Source organism: Notothenia rossii (genome assembly GCF_949606895.1).
Source record: "Notothenia rossii genome assembly, chromosome: 2".
NCBI lineage: Eukaryota > Metazoa > Chordata > Actinopteri > Perciformes > Nototheniidae > Notothenia > Notothenia rossii.
In genome coordinates this window covers 28,820,949-28,837,808 of record NC_136904.1, presented here as the reverse complement: position 1 = coordinate 28,837,808, position 16,860 = coordinate 28,820,949, and the positions used below count along the sequence as shown (strand labels likewise).

The window sequence follows — 16,860 nt, the reverse complement described above, 5'->3', positions numbered from 1 at the left end:
CTGATCAAGTCAGAAGAGGGGGAGAAAAATAGATCTCCGTCCTCCGTGTTTAATTATATTATTATATAGAGTCGTTATTCATTTGTTTTAAAGCTCAATACAATTTTGTCCGGAAGATTTAAACTTTAACGGACATCTTGACCGGCGAAAGAAAACCTAACTGAAACTCTGCCGCACGGTCCCCTCGTTCCTTGGAAGAGGCAGAGAGGTGGGTGTTTGTCATCTGCTGGTGGACTACCTGAGAGAATTACAGTGCTTGCCTCGACGGGGAGGGAGAAAAAGAGCCACAGCGGAGAATAAACAGAAGGGCAACCATGGCAACCATTCGCGGGAAGTCTTCTTCGCTGCTTTTGTGGCAGACTACAGCGCCACTTACAGGCCTGACATATGTACTACAGCGTCTCCAGCGCTTTCGAGCGGCAATGGCCGGCCGTGGCCCAATCCCACATTCTCCTGAGAGGTGGAGAGTTGGCCCAATAGCCGTAGCGCCACCGTCCTGACGTCAGGACAGTGTTCAAATCTGGATCAGTTTTGATCAGATCCGTTGCAACCCCTTTTTTAGAGATTTGGCTATGGAGGAAAATAGAGAGGGTTGTGTTTTCTGACACTTGGTGAGTTCCCTGGAACACCGGGGACACATATTCATGTATAAAAGACGTACAAAAGTGCATTTTGCATGATAGGTCCCCTTTAAGTCTTCACCATTTGGATGCAAGATGTCTAGGTTTTGAAGCCTTTAGTTTGGCATTTTGGCCAAAAAAGCTGTAATAAGGCAAACAAAATATTACGATTGCACTCATGAACTGTATACACACAATGAAAAGCTTCAAATTGTAAGAGAAAAACATGGAAAGCACCCATATATTACAACACCAAAGCAGTGACCTGTCATTACAAAGTAGCCCTGTCTTAAGCATACACTGCTTTTGTCTAACTTGCTCAAAATTGGGACAAGAATTACATCATGTTGTATTGAAGAAAACTTGGATATATCAATTGAGACATTAAACTCATTAAGGAACTCTTGGTAAAAATTGAGAAATAGGGTCATGTTTTATAGACTTCTATACAAATGTACTTATTTTTGGTAACCAGTGGAGTCACCCCCTGCTGGCCATTAGACACAATGAAAATCATTTCATTTCAATTTGGAAATTCAGTGCATTTCCACATTGGTTTCAATGTATTCAAAATATTTGGTCTTTCCTTCAGATGAGCAAATTTCGTCACCAGCTAGTTGCTATCATTGTCTGCTGTTTGGGGTACAGTAGCATCGGTTCATGTGCTGAAAACATCTGCTTGCTGCTGCTGAGAACATGGTTAATTAGGAGATCACTCTAAGCCGCACAGTAAACATGCTGTAAAACAAGGAGCTAACAAAGTTTACAAAACTCCATTTAGCCACAGAGTTAAGGTGATAATCCTCTGTGGGGTGCCGGCAACACTTTTGATGCTGAACCATTGTTATTATAATAAATGTTGACATCTGTGTAGTGACTGAGATACCACAAAGGGTTTCTGTCTACCCTTTCAGTTTATTTGGACATTTGAACTTTAATATCCCTCACATTTGTGGCTTTGTGTCTGTGATAAGGAAGATGACTTGGATGCAGTGATTGTTTTGACAAACAAATGTGTCACATTGTGTCACATGTTCCGTCTAACAACTGCTTTGGATGACTAATAACACTGATGTTATCAAGGCGTTGTCAAAGAGTATCCACGTGAATGATCTAAAATAATACCAGAGGGATGACTTAAAATTCCAACATGTTTGTCTGCCAACACTTACAAGTAAGACACGCCTTGGGTAAATATTTATGTCATAAGCCTGGATCTGAGTGACAAGGCTAAAAAAAGTCTCTATTATTATGAGATGTTTGTTTATCCTTTATTTTCCTTTGGGACACAGTTGACACGTAATAGCTTTGAATCATTGTGCCAAAAAATGCTTTTAAAGTGTCCATTCAATTTAATGGAGCTTTTTCTCAAAAAGCTTTTTTTTCTGGCTGACAACCGCACACTTTTGAACCGTAATTCAAAAAAATAAATTATCAAGAAGGCATCCAAGACAGTTAAAAGATACTTCAAAGTGAGTAAGTTGTCACTATAACACAAAATAACGACGAATGGTTTCTTTCACTTTTAGGCTTTTGATGGGAAATTATAAAGTCTGTAATATCATGATACACGTCGCAACATAGGAACAATCAGGCTTCAGACAATTACCAATTGTGACAAATGTGTCCTTTGTGGATCAAATTTGCAGGGATTTTGAATATTAAATAAAAGCCATCATGCAAACTATTGACATTTTCATTTACATGGACATAAAAAAAAATATATATAATTTGAAGTAGTATTTTAGATATTTCTTCGTAAACTGTTAGGTTTGTCTATAAAATTGTAACACTGTTGAAACCATACATTTATTTAAAAAATTGAAATGACCATCTAACATTTAGTCTTTGAATCTGTGTGAACATCATCTCTTTCTCTCATAAATCGATTCTCAAAGCAACACTTTTTTGTGCTTATTTTGTATTCATGTATACCAACATTTCCCTCAAGCAGTGATACACAGCTGCTGATGCATTTAATGTTCCACCAGTAGATGTCAGCATCAACCAACAGCTTTACCTGATTATCGGCTGTAGATGCTTGATAATGATAGACAGACATTTTCAATTGCACAATGGTGTTGACCAAAAGCATGACTGAAAACATGTTAAGGGATAAAAAAGCAAAAAGGTTTAGGAGTAGCAACAGAGATAGGATGTTAATTGACACACAGGTTTAGCAATCACACAATACAACAATGTAGAGAAGCACAATGACCATGCAAAAAAAAAAAGAAGTGTGTAGCCGCACACTATGCAGTGAGCTACACACACTTTTACTGTATGCGGGGACACTGGGAATAAGACAATTCAATGTTAGTGGTTGGAAATCTGAAAAACAATTATTATAATGTTCGGGTATTATGATACATTAGATTTTAGGCAACCATGGACACTTGGCAGAAGAAATATGCACCATAGTTTAGAATAAAAACATTGACAAAATTCAGATTTAAAAATACTCAAACACTCAGCATTGCAGATTGATCCAGGGAGTGCTCTCCAAAGCATAGGGGGGGGGGGGGCGGGGCATTCAAAAGATTAAATTGGCACAGTTAGCAGAAGGTAAATGCTAACTCAGTTCCATTTTTTTTTTATTGGTGACATAAAATACTTTAGTCCCCATAGCAAGTATGACTCAACCATTATTCTACTCAGTATTTATCTGAAAGGTCATTTAAAGGGAGGGAATCCTCATGAAACGCATTTTTAAATAATTATCATCCGATAAAACAGACCAGTCTCTGCCAGTCTTTTTTTTTGTTTTTTTTTAATCCGATGACGTTATCAGTGATTTTAAGCGGATTAATTACCAAAATAACATCAACCCTGTGGGCGGCGCCATTTTGACGAGTCACATGACTTATTTTACCGGAAGTTACGTGAACTATGCGTTTGGTGTCGAGGAAAAATTGACGTATGTGCTTTGTTCATGTTGTTTACTCTAGTTACTCTCACAATTCTATTGAAATATGCCTCATTGTATCGCGAAACATTGCCACAATTCGGATAGGAACAATCCAAGGAATGCTCCGTGTGCACGTGCACGTGTGCTCCGTGAATGCTTTCTTTATTTGATTGATTAACTACTATGTAATTTATTCAACTACATTGAAACTCCGAAAAAAGAGAATACAATTATATTCAATCACTATTATACAGCTTATTACTACCAAACTCACCACACACATCAATAGTCTCCTGGTGGTCATACTACAGCAAGGAGTTTGGAAGAATATGCTTTTGAATAATTTTGGGGAATATTTATAATGTAAAATCTTCAATAAATATTGCATCATCTTAAATAACTTTACTATTATACAGTATATTTCTACCAAACTCACTATTTGCATTGTTGTTGTTAGCATCTGGTTAGCTTAATGGATATTAAAAGCTGTTTCTAAAACAATGAGAGGGAGAGCTCTGTCCTGCCAGACTGAGAGATAACTACAGCTCAGTGAGGTAAGGGACTCTGTTTAGATACTTTAGTCTAGTTATCTCAGTGGGTCTCATACGTTTTGGTCACCATTTCTGAGAATAAATGAAAAACAGTTATGAAATACTATATGACAGTGAAACAAGAATACAGTTTAAAAGGTGAGTGATTTGTAAAATATCCATAAAGAAAAAGAAAATCTGTTTACCATAAATTCATTTTGCTCTCAAAGTGCACCAGGTTGATGCATTTAACTTCAATATTTAAAAAATATATCTTCCCGGGGGAGCATGCCCCCGGGCCCCCCTAGAGGAGATGAGGACCCCCCCCACTTATAAAATAGCACTTGATTGTAAGAGTTGCGGGTACAATGTGTATGTGCGTATTCCACTGTAGCGCCCGGTACATTAATGGGAAACCCTGTACATGCTCAATACATTTGTAACACTGTACACATGAACGTTTCTTTTTTCGGTTCACCAAAAAAAAATCTCACTCCAAGCTGAACTCAAATGTTGGCAGCCCTGTGTTAGAACTCCTAGCCTACATTGTTCTATAAAGAGTGCATTCTGTAGATATGCTTTTTGATTTCTTTTATCATGGCTATACTTAGTAAAGTTTTGGTTTTGAAAATTATCTGTCCTTGTCCTTCATGTCCTTGCCATGCAATTGTAGACAGAATCCATTTGACACGCTTTAGAATTAACAACCATAAACTTCTTATTGAATATGGTCGATACACAAATACTCCTGTAAATGACAGGTTGTGCAAACATTGCCATGAGATTGAGAATGAAAATCATTTCCTCCTAGAATGTAAACGTCATTATAAAACTTTTGATAAAGTCAATTCAATCTTTAATCCAGAACTTCCTAACCAAATGAAATGTCTTTAGTTGATATGTCCATTAATAATAATAATAATAATAATAATAATAATAATAATAATAATAATAATTGTAAAGTATATAATGCTAAGAAGAAAGGGCTGCACCCGTCAAATTTACCCACCTTTCATTTATTGGTTCAACCAAAGAGGTGCGTTTCACATCCTTCATGGAAACCAGTGCTGTTCTCAATACAGCTTTTTCTAACACCACAGTGTCGAATTCCCTGTGTAAACATATGCAATCCAAGTCGTCTGTGAACAGTTTATTTTCAAGCTCTTCAAGCTCATGACAACATATGTTCATAAGAGGAATGTCCATGGCTACACACCGATCGCAAGTACACCATTCATGTACAGGTCTCCCTACTCGCCCCCCGAAATCAATTGCACGAGTAAAGGGATCGTCTCCAGCAAGATCACCATGCTGTTCATCCTCATCGTCACTGTCCCTGGATTCCTGACGGTTCTGGCCACTCAAATACTCCGCCATGTTTTCGTCGAATGAGCTGTCGTGTTTACAAAGTGAACGCATAGATGACGTCACGACCTAGTTTTTCGGACCATGTGACTACTGAAAATGGCCAAAATGGCAGCTGCCTGACGGAATATACAGGTTTTGATAAAAAAGAGCCATAAAATCATTATTTACCGGGGAATATCGCTGATTTCTTCAGGGTATGGTTTAAACATAATGTTTCACTAAATACTGAAGTTTTTATTAACTATCTAATGACTGGAGCCTTCCTTTAAGATAAGTGGTTGTTCGTCAATGCCTTCATATAACCCTTAAATCCCGAAAACACACACATTGCGTAAGGTGATTATATTGCATAGTGACATTGTAACTGGGAAAAATGAAATGTAAGAAATTAGTTTTAGTGTGTAAAACAAAATCATGTATCTCTAGTAATCTAACAGCTATTGTTATGATAAACAAAACGAGCTTCATATGTTATGTTTGTTACTCAGAGGACAAGATGGGCTTGCTATGTTAGAAATACTGTATGAAGGAGGTCTGTTATCGTTCTGTGAAGAAAAGATTAAGAGCTAATTGAGTCAACACCTGGTCAACACCTCACGTGGCAGCGTGTTATGTCTCTTTGTGAGTTCATGCTTCATGACATGTTACGATTCTCTAAATGAACCCAGGTGTGCAGTTCACTCCAGTGACTTGCAGAAGTCACAGTCCAGACCCAATGAAACACGTATGACGTAAGGGTGAACAGGATGTTTGCAGAATGACTTTGCTGTGAAGGAAAGCTGCATAGATCTTTAAGATCATGAAAACTTTGCGGCTCCTTTTTGGTAAATACATGAAGGTATTTAATCTGAACCTCAATCAGATAAAAAGGTATGTATTATAATTTATAACACAATAGATTACCCTTTTGTAATGCTTAAAATGCTGAATTAATAAATACTGTTGTGAGCTCTTGCATGGAAATGCAATCTTATACATATTTATTTATTAAATATGAAAGATCCATGGTCTATCCCTTTTTTAATAGTTAACTAATTTTTTTTGATGACAAGGTTTATAAACCCTGCCTTTAATTATTGTGAATATTGACTATAACTTTGCCAGGATTATTGGAACATGAAAAGTAGGTTAAATGTCGTTTTCAACCTTCCAGAGAAAACTAAAGCCTTCCACAGACAGAAATTACATCACCATCCAGTCATGAGCTGGAACATCTGCCGCCCTAAAATCCAGAATCACGCACGAACAGCGAGACAGGCACAGAACATCACATCACACTCAAGAATCATCAGACCTATGAGAAAATATCTTAAAAGATGCACAAAGGCATTCTCTGGATTTAATTCCATTGTTGCTTTGACATTTCTTGGACACTCAGTGTGTCCAATCTGTGCTGGAAAGGCTTCACTTGAATGAGGTTCTTGATTTAATCCTTGAGATTTTCACATTCTTCACCGTCTGGTTTTTGTCTTTGCAAAGCATTTAAACTCAAGCAGATTGAACCATTTTTTATTTACTGTAAATTAGTTTCCAAAAATGATGTTGTATTTCTTGACTTGAGTGTTTTTTTTTTACGCAGAAAGCCACTAAAATGTCCTGGTCTGTAATTGTTGCTAAAGGTGGTCCCATAACAGAAACTTTTGGTACTTTGTCAAAATTATAATTTTATTTGGTTTGAAAAAGGAAAATGCTGATGCAATATTTTATTTGTACTTGGAATTCATTGAATTGGTGCACATGCAAATATGGGCAAAAGGCCCTGTGCCAAATGCAATCACTGTCAGAGCGACTTTCAGTGATCCAAAGCAAGCTTCAGACTGAAATGACTAAGGACCCTGCCACACACCCAACAAACTCTGCCCTGGTCAAATTTAAAAGTAAATTACATTTATTTACGCATTTTTCCTTTGCCTCATCAAACTTGTATGTCAGATAGATCAAATCACAGATGTGATATCAAATCATGTGATAATAAATTCCCAAAAACACTATTGTGCATTTTTTTATTCAGAAATACACACATAATACAAAGACCTGGAAGAAAGAAAAAAGCTTAATCTAAAAGGTGTCATACTGTAGACATGACACCTTTCAGACTACTGCCAGCCAGGATGTTCTTAGCTGGTATTTAAAAAAAAGTTAGCACTGTCTTTTTTGTGTGTTTTTTTCAAACAACTCAATAATACTATGATAACATGGCGAATGCAGTCAGTGGTTCAGTGTGTTCCCAGTAAAATGTATTGCTTTGGGTGTCAGGAGTGATCTGTCCCTTGCCTCCAGCAACACTTTCCCTATTTGTGATGTTTCTTGAGTTTCTTCCCACTTTAGCATTTAATAGGTAGAATTTTGTAGATTTATAGTGATGTGGAACAAAAAGGCCACTGGCTGAACTAGCTATAATCTTTGATCTTCCTCTACAATAACTCAATGTTAACTTTGAGGAATATTTGCCCGCTGATTAGATCATTCTCCATAAAGGTTTTTTTTGCATGCCCAGCTACAACCTCAAGTGTCCAGGAAATGTCTCAAGGGCTCAATTTATTTTTGAGGATATGGAGTCAATCTGTGTTTGATGACTAATGGAAAGCATTGCATATTCCGCACCGTTATTCTGGGTGAACAGAATTGAAAGAAGCTTTGTTTCATAAGACAAAAAAACACAATATGTAACTTATTTTGTGACTTCACCTCCTGGGTGCTGCCTATGAGCCTTTAATATTAATTATAAGGACCACCAGACCCCCACACTGCTCCCAAGGCGCGACACCTTGTTCCAGACACTATATGATGGGTTAAATGCAAGGAATACATTTAACTGTGTGTGCGATACTTTATGTTATTAATGAAAATTGATTGGATTTGAATATTCCATTTCCATATATTCCTTTTTATGAAAATGTATGGGGACGTTGCTCGCCGTTCCCGCATCGGCTTTCCAACCAACGGGGGGACGATGCACTACCTGCTGGGTCAACCAGCAACCCGATTGCTACCTCGTGGGCTTGTTTCTTCGGGGCGTGCGGCTGAGCTGACGACGACTAGCGGCTAACCACGTCACGTGGGGCTAATAACGGCTGGCTGCTAACGGCTAGCTGCTAACGGCTGTCAAAAATTTGTCGGTTAACATCTGACTGTTAACACATTTTTTCCGGTGCCGGAGAGGAGGTTCGACCAGCCGGTTGACCTCGTGTGGACACTCTCACCTTTTTCACCACCTCGACGGCGGTTCCAGACGCCACTCACGTTTTCATCGGTGCCTGGGTGGCGCACTCCTGGACCCCGTCTTGCCTCGACGGTTTCGGACGTCGCCCGTGCTGCCATCGGCCCGTGGTGGGTGGCGCGCTCCTGAACCTGTCTGGCCTCTCATCTGTCCACGGCTCCTTCCTCCCGGGGAGACTGCTCCTGCCTCCCGGGGATACCTCAACGCCTGCTGAGGGCTTCGTGCCCGCCACCGCTGTGCGTCTGCCTGCGGCCGGGTTGCGCTCCTTCCTCCCGGGGTGACTGGTCCTCCCTCCCTTGGATACCGCTCCGTCCTTCCGGAGATTTCATGCCCGCCGCCGCCGTGCCTTCACCTGCGGCCGGGCAGCGCTCTTTCCTGCTGGGTTCGCCACGACACCTACTGCGGCCCCCTTACGACGACCCGTTCCGGCCCGCCCCCGGTGGGGGTGCCCTCACCCTTGTTAGGGCCTCTACCCTCTCCTGCGGCCCCCCTTTCATGGCCCGTTCCATGGCCCGGCCCCCTGCGACCCCACCCTCCTCTGCCCCTGTGGTGCTTCCTCCACGGACGCAAGGATTTTTTTTTTTTGCCATCTTTGAATTCTGGGGGGTTCGTGCTTTAACCACCAGGTGTCCCTTTCTATCAGCTCTGCATCGTTATGGTGTAAATACAGCCTATCTACCAATTAGATCAAATATAAAAGTCAGCCGAATTAGTGTTGATACTGCGGGAGACGTATTGTGTGAGAAGAAATGTAAGATGCTGTTTAATTGCTGATATATTTATGATCCACGTCACGTTTTCAGTTCTGGAGGCAGTTGTTCCTCTTTGTCTAGAAGTCTTCTCAGCAGGGCTCTATAAATAGAGAACTACGGCAGATATGTAATATTTAATGCAGCCGAACCGTGTATTACAATGCCGTTATATGATGACTTTCAAAGAGAAAAGCAAGCACACTTAGAATAAAGTATTATTTTATTTTTAAAAAACGTTTTCAGATTTCACATAAACAACAAATCCCAGCATGCATTGCGGCTAAACCATCCAATTATCGAGCTACAACGTCACGTCCGTTAATTCCACATTCACACGCATGGATTAACATTGATTTAATACATTAATGTAGCCTTTGTTTCTGCTAAAAGAGGTGTCGACCAGCTGGGGCAACAAGAAAATCGGCGTAATGGAGTGTGACTATTAAAAAATAAATCATTATTATATTAATATTGACAATAACAAATGACCGTCGGGTTAGCATTTGCTTGGCATTTTTGGTTATTTCTTCACTGGTTAACATGGGTTAACAATTCCGTGTAACTTTCACGTTTGAAGGGACGAAATCGTGACATCTTCACGTCTCCCAGCATGGTAAATCGTCACATGTTCACGTCTTGCTGTGATATCGGGTTGATTTTTACCTGACACACAGCTTCTAGCACAATATAGTGAAAATGTTTTTACCCCTTTTACAAGATTTGTATTTTAACAAGCCAGTTAGAACCATGAAAACAAAACAAAAAATCACCCAGGGACATTGTTTTCAACCAACTCATAAAGTTTTAAGTTAGCCTAATTAGCTTGCTAGATAGTGTAACGTCCGAGGTGTTAAGGCTTCAATTATACTTCTGTGTAACAAAAACTCAGGAACTTAGTACTTTTTGGAGCGTCCCAGATAGCGCCTCCGTTTATTATTGTCGAGTCACACCACGTTCTCCTTCACCACACCAGGACAGACTGCGCATGCTCACCACACATGACCTCTCAACCCAATGCTTACATGCGTCCCCCCTTACTGAAAGAAATGTCCCCATTTCCACATACATCGTGAGAACACAACAAAACATTAAAAAAAAATAATAATGCACATCCACAGCCCAAATAAAAGATCAGCTTGGTATGACATAACCTATTCCCCTGTCCTGCACACTTGAAACATGAAAAAAAAAACGCAATTATGCAGCATAGAATACACAGGAGAAAAGAAGCACACAAACATGTAAACACCAGTCACTCAGCCCATAACAAAGTCCATAAAGCGGACAGGAGGCCGCGCTAACCTCCCAACCCGGGAAACCGTCGGTGCGGCTTGTTCGGGCTCAGGGGAATCACCAGCTCCAGAACCCGGCCCAAGATCACTGTCACTTTCCCCATCGGAAAACCTTAAGCGTCCAGAGCTCTGTGGGGAGACTGCATCTTGCAACGGAAGAGGCTGAGCAAGCATTAAGAGAGACCTTGATGGTCTCTCCAAGGGAAAGGCTACTGGCAGGTTGTATCGCCGTAGCCTGTCATAATGGACAGTTTGGAGAGAGGCTTCATCCCCAAACGGGCTACTTAATTGGTACATGACCCCCACTTCATCACCCCTATCCATTCGCCTCTGCACCAGATAAGGCCCCTTCCAGTGGGGAGCCAGCTTACGGCGGCTCTCAGTGGGATAATTTAAACACACCAAATCCCCTACTTCATATGGGACGTGCCTCACTCTTGCGCCATAGTACGACTGCTGTTTACTGCTTGCAGCAAAATTGTTATCCCTTGTCTGATCAAACGCCGCGTCCAAGCGTCTGAGAAGGGAACCAGCAAAGTCTTCCCGGGGACCCTGCACCAGATCATCCCGCTTTGAACCCAGCAAAACATCCACAGGAGTCCTGGCCTCCCTGCCATGCGTGAGAAAATATGGCGTGAAGCCTGTGCTGGAATGTACACTGGTATTGTACGCAAACGCGACCTGTGACAGAAAAGAGTCCCACTCCCCCTCACATGATAGAAGAGATTTCGCCAACTGATCGATAAGTGTCCTATTAAACCATGCCATCCGACTTCGGATTGTAAGGCGTGGTGTGCGTCTTCTTCACACCTAACATGCTGCACAAATGCCTCACAACATCTGATTCGAACTGTCTGCCCATATCAGTGTGCAGAGTTTCCATTACCCCATGCTCCAATATGTAGTTCTGGAAGAGACACTCTGCGACCGTGGGGGCTTTTTGATCGGGGATGGCATACAGATTTACACATTTTGTGAAATAGTCCTCAACAACCAACACATACCGGTTGCCTTTTGATGTGACCGGCAACTCCAGTATGTCAGCCGCCACACGCTGGAAAGGTCTAACTGCATGCGAAGTTCTCATGGGGGCATGGTGTTTAGGCAGGCATAACATTGGTCACAACATGATCGACTGTCACTGTGCATGGAGGGCCAATAGCACACACTTCTTGCGCGTGCCAAAACGCGTTCATACGCCAGGTGAGCAGTCAGTGGAGCACCATGTAAGTGTCCCAGGACCTCTGGAACTAAGACAGCAGGAACAACAACCTGAGTAGACTGCCCTGCCTCAGACAGCTAAACAACTCTACATAAAAGTCCCTCCACAAAAGTCAGCCGGGGAAACTCATGCCAAAGTCTCTTCACACCCCGACTAGCATCTTTTAACCTCCATCTAGGGGGCCGTTGGCCATGCTCCAGCCAGGCCAAAACTTGTCCGATGTCTGCATCCTTTTGTTGGAGCTCCCTAATACCGGAGCCATCATGTGACAGAGTGAAGATTAGGTCCACTGAAGACCCTGAGTCAGGAGAAGGAGGGCATGAAATCGGTCCCTGGGCTTGGGCCTTGGCAGGAGTCCCCACAGCACACACATCACTAGGACCACTGTCCCCAGTGCCAGGGAGAATTGTACTCAAGGGAGCGGATGTGGCATCGAGAATGCCTGAATTCTCCAAAGCTTCAGGGGTGTCAGGCCTGCGTGAAAGGGCATCTGCATGTGTGTGTTTGGCCGCACTCTAGTGCACAATCACCCAGTCGTATGGGTCCAGCTCCAGAGCCCAATGGCTACGACGCCCCGTCCTGTCATTGTCAACCTGAAGTCGTCGCAGACCCAACAAAGGTTGGTGATCTGTAATAATTGTGAAGGGAAGAAGACCCAAGTAAAGCTGGAAATTACGCACTGCCCACACTATCGCCCACAGCTCCCTGTCATAGGTAGACCAACTATGAAGGTAGATATGGTGCAAAATGCGAGTGCGTGTAAAACCTGATGTGAGCATTTGCAGAAAAAAAATCTGAGCTTGTGTGCATACATTTACACTTGTATAAAATATCCACGTAACTGTGAACCCAATTTACACTTGTATAACATATCCACGTAACTGTGAACCAAATTTGAAGTCACAGAAGAAAAAAAAAAGTTTGTAGCTTGTAGAAAAAAAATGAACTTAGTGATGAAATGTTCACTTGCAGAAAAATACATATTTTTTAAATATATTTTCCATTACAACTGCAACTTGGTTATTACAAACTCTCAAATCAGTCATTACAACTTGACGAATCTGCTCTGTGGCAGTATAAATTGACGAATCTGCAGTCTTGACTTTTGCTACACTTCTTGCGATAAATGTGTTGCAAAAGTAATTTTCACCTGTAGCTGTGGGGGGAGGGAGGGGGATTGAAGCGAAGGGGCGGAGCAATCAGAATGACGAGGCTTGGGTCAGTCACACAGTCACAGCCATAGTCAGGTCATACCGGATGACTGCGAGGCTAACGGTTCGTGTCGCTACCAGTCCGCTGACATGGAGCGTCAATCAACGGTAAGTTTTGCCCATTACTTGCCCAGTATTACTTTGAATATTATTATTGTGATTGAGGATTAAATCCGCTTTGAAGACCACCGTTTCATATCGTGCAGTTTAGCGGCAAAATAACGTCAGTTAGCCAGCTAACGCTAGCTTTGTTGAGTTTATGCTAGCTAAACAAGTAGTGGTTGTAGTCTACAGCAGTAATTAATATATTATAGCCTACTGCTTTGGCACTAACGGTTGATAACTGTTTATGAAAATAAAACCAATTGAACTGTACTGAAATAATGACACGTTTTATAATTGTCTTGGGCTCCTGCTGTGTTTTGAAAGCCTTTGTAAATTATCCATGCTTTTTCTATTTAGCTAAAGTCGAAGTAGTGTATGTGAAATCAACCTCACAATAACATGTGTGTATATTACAATTATTAATGTCATATTTCAAGATGATTACTTAGATATTACAATATTGTTGGTTGAGCTGGAGTTCATTATTGAGCTTACACGTTAACGTCAGTCATATCTGAAGAACAAACCCAAACCTTGTTGTTTTTATTAATTGTATTACCACATTTATATCAAATAAACAGTAAGCATTGGTAACACAACTTCCAAAGTTACAGTAAAATAAAAAGGACCCTGACTCGGACAATACACAATCCAACATGTTCATCAGTAGAGAATAAGTTATATTGTTTGTACACATGGTACTTTACATATATATCTGTTTGTTTAAGGTGTCCAGGTGATGCAGACAGGCTGGACCAGAGAGTGAGAGACAGAACTGGACTCCTCACAACAGTGAACTTCAGCACAGGTATAAAGACTCTATTTTTCATACTGTACAAAGAATCAAGAAAGATATTGGTTTAAATGAATGAAGTATTGACTTGAATACACTGATATACATTCCATTAAACAATACTAGATCATGTACACATCAGTTAAGTTGAGGGTTTTTTCCATGCAAAAAGCTACATTTAGATATTTAGCAATATGATTTTGTCAGCTTTCTAATTTAATGTATTGAAGGCAAAGATATTTAACACACAGTGAGAACTGCTACTATTTATCTCTGAATATTGTCTGTAAAAACGTGGTAAAAGTTATTCTTTCAGTGAGACAACAGAGCAAGCTTCTACAGTTGCACTACGCTTTTTAACAGTTAAATATTACTTCGATAATAAAATGTATTTCAATGTTGATGAATTTCATACTGTTCATTCATAATCTGATTACAATTAAAAAAGAATTATATCAACAGCCCCTAAACACACAAACACACCTCTTTCATAAATAACACACTTGTTCTGCAATAATATGTTTTATCTTTCTTGTCATTTTTGTTTGGAAAGGACATGCCTGAAAGACACGACTCAGCATCTCCTCTTTCTCTGAGGGTCAAGACGAACATCCAAGAGGAAAATTAAAAGCTGATGTTATGAGATTTTAAGACCAGTACACTAAGAAACTACTTTTATTGTGAAAACAAAGATCTGCACACCGAATATGTTTGTAGTCTATCAGGACCATCATTTCTTTGTGACGCTGCCTGCACCTCAGAGAAGGGATGGTTATAGTCAGGCTTATAAAGTGTGGCGAAAAACACAGTCAGCTGATCAAATGCACCTATTTCCACATCTCCAATGCATCAGCTGATTATTTATATTTGCCTCGCTTTATGAGCTTCACATCACTTGTGCCTTGTACCGCAGAGTTTGCAACGTCACAAATAAATGGGGCCAATCTTCAGTCAGATGTGAATGTGTAATCTAACATTTTCAGTAAGAATAATGGACGAAAGGAGTGCAAATACAAATACAATTTATTGAAATGTGAACCAAAAGTTAATCAAAAATGTTTTAAATAAAAAGCACATGGACAGAAGGTGTAAACCTATTAAATGTATAAGTAAACACATTTAGTCAAATAACGTGACAGACTAGGCCTGTGCAGTTGGTATCAGCTTTGCCCAGCAGGGGCTCCTCCATCAGGCCTGGTCCTCCTCGCAGAGGAAAGACCCTCAGTCCTCTCCAAACCAACAGACAGGACGTCCATCACACGGAGGTTTCTCCCTGAAGTCTCTGCAGCTCTCTGGACACCACGCTGTCTCAATTCGTCCACACTGAATATCAGAGGGGAAAAATGAAAATAAGAAATGCTTTAGACCAGGGGTTGGCAAACTTTTTGATATGAAGTGCGGGGGAGCCTCGCTGCGGGGAAGCAGTGTGTGGACCTGTCAGCGCAACTTACATGATGCCGAATTTAACAAACAAATTTAAATAATTGGTTTAAACGGCATAATAATAAGGACGATCGTCCGTTCTGTGATTCTCCAGAGCACACATGTTATGATATTAGGGTCATGCAGAGTGAGATGAGATCGCTGTCCCTTTAAGAGAGAGAGAGAGAGAGAGGGGTGTGGCTTGTGCATGTGTGTTTGTGGATGGTAGAGCGACAGTGAGGGAACGTGTGTATGTTTCTGGAAGTGAAACGAGGAAGCAGAAAAACAGAGGTATGTGATGTATTTTGTGAAACAGAAGAACAGCTAAATAAATGCAACGGCCTCCCAAGAAGAGCTCGCCTCTCTCCAGTCATTTAAGCTAAAGTGGGTTATTGAACCTGAAGCTTGTTGCTTCTGCCCTCCTCGACTACGGTCTGGGAGCCGACAGGAAAGTTCAACACACAGATGGCCAGTCCGCCCCTTTGTAGCATATTATTTCGATGAGAGATGAGCAGATCGCCACTGGGCTTTCAACTAAATACACAGCCACATAAAAACTGGCATTTGTACAGCTCCTTATGGGTACTGCAATTAGTGAAGTGCTTTCCTCCGTGGTGAAACGATCAGCATTGCACCACGGAGGAAAGCGGCAGAAAGTCACCTGGAGATAAAGAGAGCGGGGCGGCGTTGCGTGCATGGCTTCCTTTTGCAGGTAACGGGGAGACGCGCTCTGGCGGCGGTCTCGTTCAGGATCCGAAAATACAATTTAAATATTTTGCACTTATTCCACTTATTCCTAGTGTGCCACTGCTGGTTACGGTTGGCACGCGTGCCAGGGGTTGCCGACCCCTGCTTTAGACAATAAGAAATATAAAGTTGACAGTTGAGTTGCTCAGTTTTTTTAGGTTGTCAATACTGTGTAACTAATATATCAGGTTAAGAGGCACCTTCAAATAAAGATTGGTCTTTAAATATATTTTGTCTCTTGAATTGTTTGTCTAAAGTCAAGGATCTAGAACTGGTACTTAGTTTTAATGATGGTTATTATGCTGTTTGGAGGAGGCCTCATCCATGGGCCTCACAGGTAAGAGCACTAACTAGCTACCATCAAAAGTACCTAGCTTGACTTAAATGTATTAAATGTATAATTAAGTGATGGCAAAATTATACATTATAAATATAATGTCATGCAAACATATTAATATTTGCTTGATTCCAGAGTTGAATTTAGCACAATTGCATACAAACATCAAGGGATTTTAAGATTCTGAAGTCTTCGTTCTAAATAGAAAATAGCATGGATAATTTAGAAAGGCTTTCAAAACACAGCAGGAGCCCAAGACAATTATAAAACGTGTCATTATTTCAGTACAGTTCAATTGGTTTTATTTTCATAAACAGTTATCAACCGTTAGTG

The 16,860-nt window shown here is 40.8% G+C and overlaps 1 long non-coding RNA gene across 1 annotated transcript; it reads left to right on the top strand.

Moving 5' to 3' along the window:
• Positions 1–13,148: 13,148 nt before the first annotated feature.
• Positions 13,149–15,977, top strand: LOC307030326. The gene is made up of 3 exons (XR_013805619.1): positions 13,149–13,231; positions 13,957–14,036; positions 14,575–15,977. It is a non-coding gene; the product is annotated as an uncharacterized lncRNA (long non-coding RNA).
• Positions 15,978–16,860: the final 883 nt, after the last annotated feature.